An 18,363-nucleotide genomic window follows, 5' to 3' on the forward strand; every position below is an offset into this window, starting at 1 on the left:
AAATCCCAGGAGAGCTGCCCTCACCATTTATCCTCAGGGTCAGAAGGGCTGGGGCAATGATATCTACTTTAGATATTTAATGCCTACCCCTCTTTTTTTTTTTTTTTTTTCTCACTAATACTTTTAAAGTGCCCCCACTCAACACTTGCTCCATGTAGGACCCTTGCAAACCACATAAGAATTAGCCCTTCAAAGATCAATCAGGATCTAATTGTTGTTAACAAAGTGCCACCTGGAGAGAAATGTTACAATATACCTTCATTACAAAGCATTCAGTCTCTCTCACCCTCACAAGTCCTGGCTACAGTATGGACAAAAAGAAGCAGTTGCTAGCGTTAAGATCAGGCACCTGCAATTGCTCGTAAAGCGCTGCCAGTCCCTGGGCAAATATGTCCCTAACATTTCATGAGCCTCGTCAGGGCTGCTCTGTTTATGCTTCCTCCATGCAAATCTTGCTGGGGACCCTCTCTTTGCAGCGCTTTAACATTTCCCCATCAAACTGATGGGGATGTTGGGCAGAGCAACTGCACCGTGTGCTGGGAGCTCTCATAGGCGTCAGGAACTGCTCTCAGTAGGGAATTTTTGGTGTGTCGTGCCCTTCTGGGCTTTGCCTGGCCTATCCGGGATTCAAAGTGTAGGTAAAGCTCATCTGCTGTAGCTCCTGACGGTGCTAGGAGCTTCACTGCAGCTTCCCTGCTTGAAACTCAAGACAAGCCCCGTGTCGCCACTTCTTGCATATTTACCCAGGGCTACGTTTACACAAGAGTTTAAGTCAACTGATACTACTGTTGTTGGCTGTTCCTCCCTCCACCAGCCTTCTTGTGCTGGCACTGGCATTCTGCTGATATCCTAAGCTGGATCCAGATGTTAAACCAATAGGAACTTAATAGGAACTTTTATTTTTAAAAGTCATTTTATTTTTCTGCACTGGACAGATTTGCCCTGTGGTCACGCAAGGGTCCTGTTGCAAGGGCAGCTTTGGGATCTCGTAGCTGATTTACAGCGTCCATTTAAGGGAGCTCCTGCTGGCCRCAATGTCTCTGTGCATCCGCCCAATGCACGTCTGACCAAGCGGCACTCCYTCCCTTGGCATTTCCCAGTCCTGGGAGCCAGGACCTGGCTGGCCTGGCCCTTCACTGCTGTGCCAAGATCTGCGTGTTCGTCCCTGGGGCAGCCGCCAGCTGCAGCGAAGGGGCTGGGTGCAGGGTGAGGGCTCCTTAGCTCTGCTACCAGGTACGTGGGCCAAGGCCAGACCCAGGTGTGTGTGGAGGCCAGGGATGGCGAGGCCACCTAAGTGAATTTACCTCATGGTAAAGTCAAAATATTTTTTCATTTTCTTCTCTGGGGCYAGTTTCCCTGATTCCTCTTGAGTTCCCAGCTGATTGTTAGACTCTTRTGTCTTTGGGTACTACTCTTTGGGTAGTTCACAGTTATCCTGCCCTGTGGTCACCACTGTCAGTCATTTAGATACAGCAGATAGATACCTTCTTGTTAGAACAAAACATGTCAGCTGTCCTACTGGTTCCAGGTTTTTCCCCTGCACAGCCCTTTTGTGCCTGCTCAGTCTCCAGAGAAATATCCTGCTCTGCTTGTGCACAGTACAGCATGCCCGGAAAAGCAGAACAGAAATATTGAAACTATTTTGATTTGTGGCCTCCTAAAAATCTCCAGTGGGCCACTTAACATCAAACCAAGGACTACTGCCAGCAGGCCTGCTTCATGTATGCTTTGTTTGCAAAGCCAGAGAGTTGTCTTGGCTGAACACTAACCTGATCAAGGAACTAAACATAATTACTAGGTTTGGGAATTATCAGTTCCCGGGTCTGTCTGCTGTGCATCTGCACAAACACTAGCGCCAGCACAAAAGAGGGGCAGAATTAAGCAGAATTAAGAGGGGCAGTTGAGGGAACACAGGACCTAACCTTTTGTAGAGACTTGCCCTTTATGAAGGTGAGCTCCACCTCTTTCCCCCAAAGCCAAAAGTCGTTCTTGAGGGTGCTGAGAGCACGCATAGAGACTGAGTGATGTAGAGAACAGTTTCTCTTTGGGTCCTCCTCCTTCCTCTAGTTTACTCCCAGCATATGCAGTCCTCGCTTAGCTCCTTGGCTAACAGTTGTGGTAATTGCCCTCATTAGGGCTGTGGAAGCAGGCAGGTAAGGGCAATGCTGCTGTCCCAAGTCATTCCCCRGGGCAGGTATTTCATTATTGTCTGTGTTTAATTCCAGCTATGCAGTTCCTTTCCCTGGACTGTCAGCCTCATTCCAGTCATTTTTCAGAATYCAGGAATTTAGTCAGAGACTCCGTTTGTTGGGTTGTGTGTCCATGCTAAAGAAGCAAAATCCTTAGCTCTTGCACAGTGTGTCTTTCTTACATAGGCAAGTCACAGAGAAGAGAAATGCCTTGCTAAGGGTAGTTCATAACAATAGATTGGCAGAGGTTTCCAGCAGTTTCTGGGAAGTTCATGCAGTCTTCAGAGACAGAGCAGCTCCCTGTGCTGGCGTGCTGTGTCCAGGAGCTTTCTGTGGGCTCCACTCCCAGAAGTGGTGCCTGTTGGACGGTGCTGAGCGGGTGCCCCAGTCCTGCTGTAGCCTGACACAGCCCCCAGTCGTGGAAGGCCTGGGCCTGGCTTGGGCAGGCCAGGCTGCCCAGCAGGACGAGAGCGGCTGCAGCGTCAGCTTGCCCGGTGCTCCCTCAGGTTGGCTTCAGTTAGTAGGCAATGCAGATCCTAGGGAAACTTTTTGCAAAACATATTTTTTTTATATATAAAAGCATTAAATAACCTAATCTGATTATTTGGAAACATGGGATTAGTCTTTACAAACACATGAAGAATGTCAGCCATCTGGAGTCTAAAGTATGGGGKTTTTTTTGTCCACAAAGATGCTGGTATGAGTTCCATCAGTATTATGGCATTAATCCCAGACCTGATTGAACAAAGTGATTTGGTGTGTCAGGGAACAAGCTGTGACAACCAAGTGCTTTTTAAGGAATGTCTCAGCCAGTCAGTTGGCTGCATGTCTCGATCACACCTGGAATGTATTTATAACAACGATAGGCCATTACATGTAGAAACTGTAACAGTGCCGACAGTTCCACAGCGTTTACAAAGATAACGTATGGTGGGTGTAAACATTGCAAAGCTGTTCAGAATGTGTTACTAGTTGCATCTTTAACCAGCAGTAACAATTAAAAACCTAACCTCAGGGGAACATTTGAGTCTGCTATTGCAGAGCAAAAAAGCCTGCAAAAGCAAGAAACTGAAGGCAAGAGGAAAAGAGGATACTGCACAAAATTATAAAAAGGCAGTATCCAGTGATCAGTATCAGTATCAGTATTCTGACTGAACAAAAGAAATGAAGAAATTACTATTCAAAAATGGTAGGTTTTGTAAAACCTTCTAAGTCACATCTGAACAGAGCTTCCAAACTTACCATGAAAATGTACCCAGGCYAGCTACAAACCTTCTTACCTACTCTTTGCCACAGAGAAAGTTAAAGAACAATAATAAAACTATAGTAGCATTTTGCATTTTTTTCCTTCCCACAGTTGGAGATAGAGATTAACCTTTCGAAAGTGGTAGCCTTTGGAAAGTGGTGACTGTAGTGAGGCAAAATAAAGGCAGAACAGGAGAAAGAGCCAAGCTTGTATTTTAATAAATGTGCATGTGCTTGCTGTTCTGAGGATTGGGAAGCATGAGGGAGAGATGGAAGAAATTGCTTCTTTCTTTCTCCTTCTCCCTCAGACAAGCCACCTGCCCAAGCCACTATATGCACCTCTTTAGAGAAGTGTTCTCCAATAAAGAAAACCATATACCAAATCAGACCAATCCTCCTGCATCCTCAAAGTTTTCATATGTTAAATGTCATTCCAAATGCCCTTAACTGGAAGATACTGTCTGTATATACTCACTTTGCAGCAGCTTTGTAAATGGTCTGCATTAACTCTAGAGTTTAAACCCATACTTTTGATTTTTCTTTTTGAGTTCATATATCTTCCCCCATCTGCAATGTAAGAAGTATGTTGATTATAAAGGAGCTGTGCTGATTTAACCTAGGTGAAGTTTGCTAAAGATGAAGTGGCACTATTTGAAGTAAATAGTCTTTGAGGCAGAGAGATTACATTGAATTAATATGTATGCAGAGGGTTTGCTTACGTATGATGAGAGAAAGGAAAATGGCATCCCCTATGACCAGAAGAAATCCCCCCAAAATCACTGGAAGAGATGGGCTTCTGACAACACAATCCCAGACATGCAGTTTGCCTTTTTGCTGGCAAAAAGCCTTTGATGGTGTAAGCAGCCCAGAGAATAAGATTGGTAGCTCTCAGGAGACTGACATCCCTGTCCTTGAAATGAATCACAAACGGTTCAGCTACTCAGTCTTTTTAGCTTAAAAGGATCCTTAAAAGGCTTTACAGTGCATGTTGTTGGAAGTCAGCAACAAGAACACGTGCCTGGGATTCCTTGCTCCTCAAGCAGAAATCTGTGGTTCAAATGTCATTACATATCCAGCCATTTAGATACATCATTTCTTAGGGAGTTCTTATTGAACGCTTGTTTTCAGAGTTGATGAGTAGCTAATTTGGCTTGCTGTAGGATGATATTGTCTCATCAGTAGGTTACGGGACAAAGAGTTAGGAAAGGCAATTAATTCTCCTGCACGTTCCTAGACCTGTCACTTACTTACTCAGTGACCTTAGTCAAACTGTTCCAACTTCTTTTGCTCCTGGGGTTCATCATGGAGCAGAGACTGTCATTTTCTAAAAGTCTCTGAAGCTTAGATCCATTGAGCACTGATCATGGTAGTGGATGGCCRTTAACTGCCACTGGAATATTGACCCCAGGAACTGTAGTGGTGAGGCTAAGTACTGAGGAGCGCAAACCCAGAAGCTGCTTGACAATGGGGGAACTGGACTGTCCGTGCTGCTGTTTGCTCTTTGTTAAACCAAGTCTGACAATATTTTCTTCTCAGAAGTATTGTGAGAATTAATTAAATCTTCAAGAAGGGGTAGGAAATTCCTATGTGAATGGGCTATAGGACTGCAGAGTATAACTATATATATATATTTTTTTTTTTCCCCTAAAATCTGAGGAGAAGCTGTATGAATTCATGTTGGAGCATTCTGGGTTGTCCAGACTGCAAGCAAATTCATGCTCTCCAAAGAAAGACACAAGGAACAGAGACACAAGAGTCTGCCGCGTCCAAAACAGCTTGGCAGTCCCCCAGGAGCAAAAACTGGCTTCACTGAGAGTCTGTTCTTCCATTAACACAAGAGATGTGAGTCCCATTAGCGTTAAAGGGAGGTGCCTGCTAAACTTTCCCACGCATTAGTGGAGGGAGAGACTTCTAAAGGTATTAGGAGGTAACAGACGGTTGTTGCTGCACATGTTCCCCTTCTTCATTATTTGCCTGTGATATATTCCCGTGCTTACACGGTTTAGACATATCTCCCTGACATCTTGCTATCTGCCACAAAGAGGCATTCTGAAGCCGTCCAACATGCTTCCCCGTAATCTTCAATGCAAGACTATGAATAAAAAACTCGCCTGTTACCTGTTTGCATACTGATTCCCTAAGTCCCAAATCAATCTATTGTTGATTTCCAAGGACTGTAGTCCCCTTTGAGTCCCATTTTTTACTGAATGCTCGTCAGCAGGGATATGTGCCTGATTTTTTTTTCCTGTGGCTATAAGATTTGTTGTCTTTTGTAGCAATCGTTAAAGTTTACTTGTGGGCTGAGGAAAGTTATACCCTCTCTGACAATGTGTTGTGGGGGTTTATTTAATCCTGTAGGGCATTTGGTTGAATTCTCCTGGGGGAGGGATGGCAAGAGAAAGAGAGAAAGCTGTAGAAATCAATGGAACTGGCGATGCAGAGTCCTAGAAGGTGGCAATCTGTTAATTAGTGTTCTTGGGAAAGCCTGCTTGTGATGAAAATAAAGCCCCATCGTTAAAACCCACTGCATTTTCCTTTTCTACCGCTGAATGTTGTTAACAATGTTGCACTCTGGTTAAGTAAAAATCTAAAACTGCACTGAAGTGTTAGTAATCGGTTCCTGAGCAGATTCCCTAATGCTATTCACTTTTCCCTGCTAATCTTCCTGTGTGAGTTATAACAATGCAGCACCAAATGAGAAGGAAATGTCAGGTTATGTTTCAGGGCCAGCCTCCTGCCCACCCTCCATCTGTGCTGATGTCAGTGCTTATTGGAACATATGCTGCCTGTTGCTCACTGACCATCTGTTAGCTGAGCTGATGAAGTGTCCCCGTTGCTGGGACAACGCAGCCCTTGATTGCCACTGGCACCGCAAACATTTTCCGCTCAGGTTTCACTTTTATCTGTGCTCTGGAATGGCAGCCCTGGCTTGGTATGGGCTACCCCGGGCCTGCCTTTTCCCTCGGCTCGCCGCGGGGAAGCAGTTGCACTCGGAATTCAAGTTACGAGTTTTAGGGCAAATGTAAAAGGCCGCGTACTACCGTGCACGTGATGCCCGTGGTAAACTGTTTGCATGACAGGCTGAGATCTAAGGGCAAGCGTACTTGCTGATAGGAGCCCCGTGTCAGTGTCAGGGGGAACATCTATGGCTCACAGCTCCTAGTGTACATAAAATGTGGTTGACAAGAGCTGGTAGACTGTGACTCGCTCAGTGAAGAAACGCTTGTAGCCATGAAGATGTGCAAGGCTACAGAGGTGTTTTGGGAGCCAGGCAAAGGGCTAGAGATGGGCAGGTTTTCCCATGGGTGAAAATAATTTGGGCTGTAATTACTGTGTTTTGTGTTTGCATCTGACATCAACAAACCTTTCGGTTTTGTTGATGAATACTGATGAATATGATGATGAATACTGAATACTACCACATGTAATCATTCCTTCAGTTCAGTCTGTAGAGAGAAGGTGATGTTAAGCCACAGTAGCAATAAGATAATTTCACCCACATGTCCCCCTTTTTGCAGCTCTGTCCAGTGAGCTTAAACGTCCCTTAAAAATGTCTTGAAACATTAATCAATCCTCCTGACATGGGGTTGGCAGGTGGTATTTCCATTTTAAGGRAGAGAGAAGCAAAGTGTGAGAGCTGGCATGAGAAACAAGGCATGCCTACCTCCCAACCCTTGCCTGCTGGGATCACTAGACCATGTTGACCTTCATTATACACTGAAAGCCCAGCTCTGCCGTGATGCCAACAGAGCTGCATACCAGAAGTGAGGGCCAAGCAGACTGTGTCCTTTAGTTCTTTTAGTATTAAATGTGAAAGGAAAAATATCTGGTAATTGAACTTTTGTGATGAAGATAACTCTGGTGAGTTACTTCCCTCAGTTGCCTCAGCAAGGCTCTCTTCTGAGGTAACTTGGGGAAACTTGATGGCCTTTGGAGTGAGAGCAGACTAGATGCTCAGCAATCTTAACTCTACAAAGTAGTGAAATGCCTTGGCCTCTCATTTTCTGTGTTGGTATTCTTCAGTGGTTTCCCCTGGGCTGACACTGAAGTTTGGGCCCTGACAATACTGTTTACTTCCAGGGTCTCTCAGCCCCAGCCTTTCCATCCATCTTTTTCTTCTGCCCACAGCCTTGCCTCTTGCCTGCATTTCCCGAATATACTTTCATATATGCTGACACCTTCCAGGCAAAAAGTGAACTTTTTCCTACATAGCAAAAAGTGAACTTTGTATACTTTCTCTCCTACAGGCTTTCTCTCTTCTCCTCCCCATTTTAGCTGTGGCCTTCACTCTGGCTAGACTTTCTGCTGACTCTTCTCCTTTCTTCTGTTCCAAACACAAAAATCCCCTTTCAAGCTTTTAAGTTATTGGGTCAGATACTTGACCCAGCTTCTTTTCATAAGACTTTAAAATTCTAGCCTCTCCAGAAAAGGTGCTCTTCCTTGTTTTTAGCCTTTGAATCAATTACAGCTTTAATTAAATGATTGAATAGTACAATAATACTGTGTGCTGAGAGACTGCATGATGTGTGTGGTTGAAGCGATATGGGCAAGATATGATACATACTGACATAATCCTATACATTAATAACAATAATAATGTATAACTGCAGCATATGTTACTATTTCAGGTTGTTCTGGCACAGTAGACTGGTTTTATTCACCCTGGGGACAAGCACATGAACAAGTTACCAGAAGGGCAGCATGGGTGGGGATTTATATTGCCTCATCTGCTCTGTGGTAGGGGCCTGTGTGTTGCTGGTTATTCCGTAGGAAGAGTGAGGTAGGGTGTTGTGCTTTTGTTGAGTGAAAGCYAAGTGTCTTACCTTGCCTTTATTGTGGGTATGATAAAAGCACTTATCTTCAATTTATCAGTTACCACAACAGAGCTTAAGCACTCTATGATTATACCCTATCTTGTGGCAACTTGTTTGGTGCCAGTCTCCTTTTATATCCACTTTTGTGTCTTTTAGTGTTGCCAGAATGGTATATATGTGCCGGTACCTAAATGAAAATAGGACCTAATTTTTCTCTCGTCCAAGAATCTCACAAAGCCTGGGGTTTTGCTGATTTTACAGGCTAGGCTATTAAGCCTTTTGAATCAAAACAATTCAGAATTTAAGTCTGCTTTAAGATTGGACAACTTGAATTTTCCTTGATCAAAAACATTAAAAAAAAAAAGATAGTATAAACCACTATTTACTCAACCTGTAGCTAGATTAGTATTTCAAAACAGAAGATGCTTTGCATAGCACTAGACTACATATTCTGTGTAGTTATTAGATTCACATGAAACAGTTGCACAGTTGTACTGGTCTCTACGTGTAGCAGAGAAGTTAAATTACAGTGAGGACTTAATGAATAGTGTTCGAACAGCAAGCCTGAAAATGACTTTCAAAGCTTGGAGATGCTGCTAAGAAAGTTAAGGTGAGGCATATACTGATACTTCGTCAAAACTTTCCAACGGCAGAAGATTTCTAGGAGCATGTCGTGCCAAGGCTCGTGTTGAAATGCCATATAGTGATCAATACCACTGCTGCTTTGATGTGCAGCTGTGTAACAGTTACTATCATCACTGTACAGCAGTAAAGGTCTCTGGTACAGTGGGCTATGTGGCACGGGGAGGTAAACCTTAGGTATGCTCTTGAAAGCAGRTATACAGGCTCCTGAGGCCTGCAAGCATTGCCCTTGGCCGATGCTTGTGAAGAGCCGATGGAGTGCATCTAAGTTGCCTGTCTGATGTTGATTAGACAGAAATCAAAGTCTGTCTCAAAGTCACAGCTGTGCTGCTAGGAAAGCTCCTCAGCTGGTTGCCACTTCTAGACTTCACTGGATGAATGCTGATTTTTACCAGGCGAGGATCTGAGCTCAGCTGAGACTGGTGTGTCAGCCATTCGGAGCTCTGCTTGAACAGAGCTTTAACACATCTCCTGAATTTGGAAGGCTGAATCCTGTGAAGGACAGTAAATACTTGATTTTCTTGCTGTGCACTGGGATTTGCAAAGTGGGGCTCTGGTATCTGCTTTTGTGGAAAAATCCTGSCCTCGGTGCGGTCAGGGGCAGTGTGCCACTAACATCCGTCGTGCGAGGATTTGCTGCGCACTGCCTGAGTTCTGCAGATCATTCTCCACACAAATTAATTAAAAGATGCCTTAGGTAGGTGTCCAGCCGGCACAGAAGGAACCCAGCTCGCTGTTACTGGTCTTCAATCCCCAGTTTTCCAGCTGTCGCTATGTAACACGGTCTCCCCCTCACGTAATTCCTTCCTGTAGTCCAATAGAAGCCCTTTAAAGAAGAGAAAAGGGAAGAAAGAGGAACAACAAGCAAGTAATCCTGTCATACGATCTGCCTCAGTAGTTTGGGGCCTGCTTCCTTTTCAGGGGCCGTGAGCGCGCTTTGAGGCGCACAATAGCGATGCCTCCTCCATTGAGCGCGGCGCTCAAAGGGCCCAGCGCGGCGAGAGCCCGGCGAGCAGCGGCGGCAGCAGCAGTGGTGCAGCACCGCCATGGGCCCAACTGTTCGCTGATTTAACACTCTGCCAGCTGCAGTCCCTGAGCTCGGCGCGGGGCAGCGGGCCCGGGCGCCTCTTTGAATATTACCTTTCAGCCAATAAGACATATGTCACTTCAATAAAATGTTCCATGTGGGCGCCTATTGAGGCAGGGCTCTGCTGGGGAGAAAGGAATTGCCTTACCTGATTTTCCTACCAACATGATGTGAGCAGGGCCTTGTTGTTGTTGTTGTTTCTGGTATTATTATTTGCTTTGAGGCGAGGGCTTGAAGAAAAGTGTGAGGGGAAGGGAACGATTTTTGGAGCTCCAGAAGTTTTTCAGTCGTTCTTATWGTCCAGCTGGGCTGGGAGACCTTTACAATAAAGGTGGGTTTGAATCAGTACATTGAAATGAGACCTCTGTCATCACCTGAACACCGAGAAGGTTAAAATCAACATCTGAAGTGGCCTGAGTGTGTTTCAAATGTAAATATCCCTGATCTCAAAGAAACCTTGGATTCTGGGGAAGTAAATGGCTATGTGGATGTCTGCTGACTAGTGCTGATTTACAAGAGATAATGAGAAAACTCGTGACCCAAYAAAAAAATTTACAAAGTGCAATGAGATTATAACTAGTAAGCTGCCGCTTAGGCAGAGCATTGCAGCTGCCTGGTTGGTCCAAGGATAATTATCTGCTATATCACTGGCACTGTGAGCACAGGTCTGTGGCGCCMCCAAAAATGCTCCAAAGTCACATCTTTAGGAAGTGAGTATCTCAGGAAATAAATGTTATGAATTCTTATCTTCAGGATYTGTGTGAAAAGCAGAAATATATTTGTCACAGTATAGGCATGCCACTTTTTTTTTTAATCCAAATTGATGAAATATTTTTATTTCAATAAGGCTGAAATTCTTATTTCAATCAGGTCAATCTGCTTCACCTTGCCTTTTATATTGAAATACATTAAAATGCATATGAAATTGCAGTAAAATATGTGGAAATTATGGCTTTTTTAAAAATAAATATAAAATATTCTCTAATATTTAAAATATTTTAATAATGTAATAGTGAGAAACGTTTTGAAAGCAAAACTGACCTTAAGAAGTTGAGCCAAAAYAATGTAGTTTATCAAAAGAAAATGAAAAAATCAGGATAAATGTTTCCAATTTTTTCTCATAGCCATGTATAAATTACCACATAGCAATGTATAAATAGCCAAAAGTACRTGCAAGAAAAGAGGGGAATAGGAAATGGCTACTGCTCCTCTAACTTGTGAGAGGACTGCTGAAGCTAACTTAAATCTCAAAAAAAGCTGTGGGGGTGAAATACTCAGTGAATGAGTGTGATCAGTCTATTCAATTTTGGGTTTCCCAAGTTTATTCTGGGTTTTCCTTCTCAGTCTCTTCAATCTTCCTCCCTGTAGGAGTTTCTTTGGAGTGTGGTAATAGGGAAATAGTGATTGCCAAGTCAACAAGGCCAGACTTACTATTTCTCATGTTTAGGGGTGAGGGATCAAGTGGAGACTAAATGTTTAGGAACAGTCTTCGGATAGACAATGCTTTTCATATTGAACAACACTCRAAGTCTTGAGTTCAGATTTTGAAAGAGAGAGTCTCTATTTTTCCTTACAGTGTTTTGACCAGCTCCAGGCAGTGATGACAGGATTATGAAGTGGTAATATATAAGCTGGAATGAGATGCTATTTGGAAGATCTCAGGATTGCATTCAGACAAATACTTTAAGACGACATAAGTTGTAAGTGTTGGTAAAACATTTTCCTCTGCGTTTCCTCTGCTACTGGCTGCTTGTTCTCACTCCTGTGCTATTCTCTTCTTTGCCTCATACTGTTCTTTYTGCAGCCAAGGGGTGAACTGGAGCAGATTCAGCTGGAAATAACCTTTCAGGTTACTTTTGAGTTTGTGGGGGCAATTCAGAGTGTGCAATGGAATTAGCTGAATCTAGTTCGTTGCAAGCCTTGTATGGATAGACACAGTATCACAGGGATAGAATTGAGCAGCCAGAACAGCAAGAGACCCACTTTATTTATTTGTTTGTTTGTTTGTTTATTTGTTCATTTTCGCCCTGGCTTATTATATCCATTGAAGTCCATTTTCCTGTTTATTAAGGACAGTTTGTCCATTTTTAACAGCTGGGTCACATGCCAAAAGAAGTGACTTGGGCAGAGCTTGCAAAGCACAAGTGAGAATCACTGCCCAGCCAGCATCCAGTGAGCCAAGGTCAGACATTTCTGTTGTTGGTAGGACCAGTGACGGCAAACTGTGATGATGCTCTTTGCAGATGTTGCTGCCTGTAGACTTTATTTGGATGTGTTAACTTTTGGAGTGGTCAGTGCTGCTAAGCATTTGTTTGATCGTGATCATCCCTTTATCTGGTTACATATTTTGTGAGTAAGATACAGACTCTGAATACAAGCAGGAGTCTGAAAAGTTTAATTGCACTATCAATAAACAACACAATATTTCTCTGCTGTGGAAGCTTTGTAGATATTTAATGCACAGGTCTTGAATTATACCACACTGTTTGAATGTGGTGTTTCAGATAACATGATTATTTTCCTTTTCATCTTTCTCTGATAAATCTTCACTGAAGTGATGCACACACCGTATTACTTTCTACCATCAGTCATTTGGTATGGCTTGGAACTTGCATATCCTTGTGCATTTTAATCCACTATTAATACATAAGCAATCATCAATTTGGCAGGAATGGACATTAAACATCTGTAATTCATAAACTTCAAGACAGTTTTGGGTGATGATGATTCAGGCATCCACTGAATGTCCAAATTCCCCTTGGCATCAGCTGTCCAACCATAACTTGCTGGATCCAGCAGCATGGGGTCACATTGCAGAAATCATCTCCAAATTCCTGCTTAATAGTTTGCATGCAGCTCATGCTAGAATAAGCAGTCTTTGCATGGGGGAAGCTGGCTGGAGTCGATTTCATCCCTTTTGGCAGAGAAGAGTCGATAATGGCATCAGTTGTTGCACTTTTAGGGACAAACAGATGGCATGTGAATTCTTGCAATTTCTGAAAGAAATCTGATGAAAACTCCCAGGGTTGTCTGAACACTGAAAAGTTTTATTGATAATGGCATTTTCCTYGCAGGACTTCAAGCGCTCCCAGTTTTCTTTTGTCTGAAAGCACATGAACAGCACTGCATCCCAAAAGGACATGCAGGCCAATCCTTGCTCTKCATGCACTAAGGGAGCATACTCTTATGTTACTGTCAGTGCATGGTTTGTGTCCATGGTTCAACTTTCTCATGCATTAGCCAAGACCAATAGTACTGCTGGATTTCACCCATCATTCCAGCTTATACTATAACATAAGTATCCTACTTTTATGGCAATTTGAGAAGTTCTGTTTACTGGTGGTAAACAGAAAAGTCTTTGGTTAGTCAGAAATAGAGGATCACAGCTGAATGGAGAACCCTGTACWGTACTTTGCCTTTGTAAAGTACCCTCCTCCTATCCTTTAAGCAGAAATTAAGTTTAACCTGTTGATGGGACAAGACAAAAAAATGATGGCTATTTCAGCCTGCACTTGTGTCTTTGAAATGACAGTAGATTCTCTGTTGGATTTCTCGCTAACTTTTGCTGTATTTGTCTGGTAAATGATTAACAGTGTATTAACTTTATCACTTTCTGCACCTTCATTTCATTTGAATGAGCAGAGATGCCTTTAACGACGCTCAGCCTTTGGACGAGTCTTTGTTAATAACACAGACAGATGGGATAGTGAGGGCTTTGGGTGGGGGGGCTTTGCTGGACTTTTTTCCCCGCATCTGACTAAATAAAATAAGTCTTAGCCAAAGGGGTTTATCCATTGCTCGGTTCTTGCTGATGGGCTTAAGGCTTCCTTCTGTCCTGTTAACATTGTATGAAGAAACCATGTGACTGAAGCATTTGACTTAATTCAGTTCTGCGGATTGACAAGGCCACAACTCACTCTCACTGCATGCTTTGATGTCTGCTGTCCTCTGTGAAACTTCTCTACACAGCACCACTTGGATGCCTATTGATTTTTACTCGGTTGCTTTCAGCTCTGTGTTTAGCACTGAATTATCTTTGGCAAGCATATCCATCAACGAGTTGTCTGGATACATGATCTGTTTCCCTTTGTCACYGGCTGATACGTACCTAGGGTCTCCTTCAAACCTGGTCTTTCAAATTTCAAAGCGTTTGTTTCTCAGTTGAAACATTATTTATTGGTTTACATTTTTCTGTTCAGATAGAACCGCTCTTGCTTTGAGATAAAGGTTGTTATCATATCTGAATGAGCAAAGACACTTTATGATAAATGCAGACAGGACTGGATATATAGAGATTTTTTCTGCAGAATATTCAATTTGGATTATGCATCTGATAGTCTTCAATGGTGTCATTTTGACTGCCTTTAATTTGAAGTAAATTTGCTGGTAACACTGGTAATTAATGAATTCCTGCAAAATGGTTTCTGTATTGGAAATGACAAGGATCCTGTTTTTATTTTTCTGCAGTATTCCTTAACTGTGCATCAGCACATAATGTCTTACAAGCCTTTTCAGGTACTAGTCAGATTTTGTTTATGATTGGCAGGGGGCTGGTGTATGTTTCCCTGTTTGGAAGACACATTCTTATTCCTTGGACCCTGTTTCTGTGCTTTCCTATAAATTTCTCCATTCTCATCCATTTGTGCATTATTCTTTTGACCCAGTGACATCCCCAAAGACTTGTTATGGCCATAAATATTTGTGCTTCTCATAATTATTGAATCTTTGATGTTTCTTTTTTTATTCAAACATGTGACAAGATCATGAAATAGAATCTGATTGCAGAACTCAATAGCTCTCAGAAGCCGATTTGCAAATGCAGGCTCAGATGTGGCTTTAGGTTAGGGCTTGATCTTCTGAAGTTGTGTGAATTGCGTGTGTTTTGTGAGCCTTTCCAAGCATGCTCACTGGATCCTCCCTTTTTGTTGCTTTCATGACACTAATATTTCAAATATGCATTAAAAATATGCATGTATTACAWGTATCAACAAAGTTCACCCTCATGTAAACATGAGCAGAAGCAGCATGYGTACAATGAAGCTGATACTGTGGCACGCAGTTATCTTTTGGGGACCATGTTGGAGAAGCTAATCAGCTTGACAGCTGTGATATGTCATCAAATCATGTAGCTAAGCTCTGTAACAACAGTCAAGCCATGCAGATAACGAAAAACTGCTGAATCACACAGAAGTCCACCTAACTCAAAATTTGTTCCATGAAATGGTATTGTCACTACCCTGAATCATTAAGAGGAAAAGTGCAGTATCTCTGCTGCAGTGAGCACTCAAAAAGCGATGGAAAGACAAATATTCCTTTTGCTAGTCCTGCCCTTCTTTAGCCAAGCAGATGGTGTGAAATTTTAGGTAAAATGGCAAAATTCAACAACACAGTAAGAAACACCATCAGCAAAATAGTGCAAAGATGGAGTACTCTCAGAATAAAGTGAAATTAGTCAACGTTTTGTGCTATTTCACTCATGTAGAATTCTGATTTTACTTATGGATCCCCTTCAGAACCAGATTGATAACTCAGTTATTACTGTGTTTTCATGTAAATAGCCTTGAAAACTCAAACCTTTTAATTCATTCTCTACTCTCTCTCTAAGTGAATAGAGGCATGTGAACCAGATGTGAATAGAGGCATGTGGAGTGATGAAACAGGTATGTTCTTGGGAAGCATTTCATTCTTAGGAAAAACAGCATATTTAACTAAATCTCATGTAGTTGCAAATGCCTCCACCAGCTCTGGCCAGCAGTATTTGTTAATGCCTTAAATTAAATAGATGTTTTCTTCAGAAAGCAATTGCCCATCCAGAACTCCGTTTGCACAAAAGAACCTAGTTCTTCTCCCACTCGTCTTCCTTTTCTCCTTTCCCTTACTGCCTGAACACAAGTAATCAGACAAATATCCAAGTGGTAACCTAATATGATGGATAATGTATATTGACTGTGTGCATCATACTTTGTATTTTTTCTTTGATTTGGATGTTCTAAAATGTCCCAAAATGACTAGGAAGAGAGAACCAGAGTGGCAGACCAGCAACATAAAAAAAATAATAAATAAGACAAAAAATTCTCTGACATGACCAGAGAAAATAATAGAGCACGGTCTCYTGCAGGACTTTCATTTCATGTTTGCATTCTCTGGTGTTTAATAAAGTTTTGTACTTAAACCAGGTTTTCCCCATAACTGARACATTCATTATGTCTCCCATATGGATTCCTTGACCTTAAAAGTCTTGAGCTTCTGCAAATGCATTTTCTTCCATAATGACACAAACAGGACCTACTTCCTATGCCCAGGTGTCCATTTTCCTGAGAGATGGAGAAATTTTGTATCTTAGAGAGAGGCATTTTGGCTTGCAACATATTTGGCAGGAACTAATTATTTAACTCAAAGTTCATTAGGAGAGCTAAGCACACAAGGAGACAAGCAAACACACAGAAAGTTAGTGAATAMACCTTTTTTTTTTTCCTTAGGAAGCTAGGCTTAAAATGATTGTCTCATATTAGGCTCTTATCTCTGAGCAGAGAGGTCTATCTTCCATCCACTCCTGGTGACTTCATCATGGTTCTGAATCATGGATGCTCTGGGCATTATCTTATCTGCTTTTGTGTGCACTCAGGAATTAAGAGCCCTTCTTGTAACAACTTGTCTCCTCTCAAAATCTGGTGAGCTACAACGTTCCTGTGTCCATCCATGCTGGTAAGAAGGAAAAACGCTGAGCAAAGGATAACAAGATGTTTTGAGCATTGACAGAGCTCTCAAAACGTGGCTTTTGATCCTATGTGTACCATGCACTATGTGCTTGAAAACACTGGTTATTGCATTTTCTTGAGGCAGGGGGCTGCCCTGARAAGCTTGAGAGTTAAACACAGACCCTGTATTTGTCTTTGAGCAAAACAATTAAGGTAATTAGCCAAGGCAACTACTCAGTCTATGTGGAGCAGAGCCGAGGAAAGCAGGAGGAATTTCTCCCTGTGAATGAGGCACTTGAAGTTATCTCCAGATTCTTAGCAGTTGCTGTCAACTTGAAAATTCAGTTGGCAAGCAAGCCTAAAGGGATAAAGCCCAAGCAGGAGCAAAAGGGAAAACAAGGCACTTAAGACTATCCCAGAGGAGATTAGATGAAGATCCCTATACAGCCACTCTTGACACTACAGGCAGAAGTTTAAGAGACTGCCCTGAATTAGACTTGTCAGAGAGCAGAGCTAACAATAGCTGCTGGGCCAAACAGACAGAGCTGTGGCCCCAGGAGACTGGACTGTCTACCAGAGATTAGTCACTGGAGACAGCAGAGGTGAAAGGGAGAGCCAGAAACAACCACCATCCTCTTCCTCAGATGCAGCAAGTCCAGGGAGCACTGTGAGCAGGACACACTGCTTGTGGGTAGCTGCAGTACCCCCCATCCAGAACATTGCTGTAAGGTATCTGCATCACCCTAGTGATGTTCTATGGCTAAACCAAATTCCGTCTTCTCAACCTGTACTTCCTCACTATTTCCGTTATGGTGTTAACAAGACATGTAGCAACACATGTAGGTCCCTTTTGTGACAACAGCAAGCATGACCACCTTTCCTCACTGTTGCTGCAACTCCAAGGACTTTCAGGGGTCACCACCAAGGAGCACGGTGTGCTCCAAGCGTGCTTGTTGCAGCTGATGTTGAGGAATGCTGAGGACACTGTCTTATATTGGACTCCTTTCATGAGTCCCAGTTCAAGGGATTCCTGGAAGCAGTATATTATAAAAAGCCTTGGGAAAATGTCTCAGCCATGGTCTGGGAGAGGAAATGASGAACTCACCTGGAGCTGAATTTTGAGTAACTGAATTTTAGTTCTCTGTATTCCCTGAGTAGTTTCACTGCTGTCCTTGAGGGCTGCCCTATACTCTTAGGTAGTGCTTGTTGAGTCAAACCATGTCCTTGTGCCACACTAGCCAAGGGCAGCCTCAGGTCAGCAATGCATTTAGCTTCTACAGGGAAARTACATCCCGAATCCTGCAGTCCTCACAGTAACGAGGCACAAGTGCTGCGTGGGGAAGCTCTGCATGAGGCCTGCAAAATGCCTCCAATTCTGTATGTCAACTAAAGCAGCCTCTGATGCCAGGATAGTTTCACTCCTTCTCCTCAGCCCTGCAGGGCTCCAAAGGCTTCTCCTCTTGGAGCCACTAGTGCCCTCTGAGTCTGCAAGTCTTTCAGATACAATGGGCAGGGGGAATTATCTTCTCTATTAGTATCCTCATCCTCATACAATATCTTTAATAGGCCAATAACAAGGCTGCTACTGAGAAAAAATCCTATTTATTATTTGTGACTCACAAGTTGGGTGTAAAAAAATGTCTTGAAGGCTTCAGTGAGAGTCCAAAAAAATCCTGGAAAACAGTGAA

This window comes from Nothoprocta perdicaria, unplaced genomic scaffold, assembly GCF_003342845.1.
Source record: "Nothoprocta perdicaria isolate Ctin4 unplaced genomic scaffold, notPer1 scaffold_99, whole genome shotgun sequence".
Taxonomy (NCBI): Eukaryota; Metazoa; Chordata; class Aves; order Tinamiformes; family Tinamidae; genus Nothoprocta; species Nothoprocta perdicaria.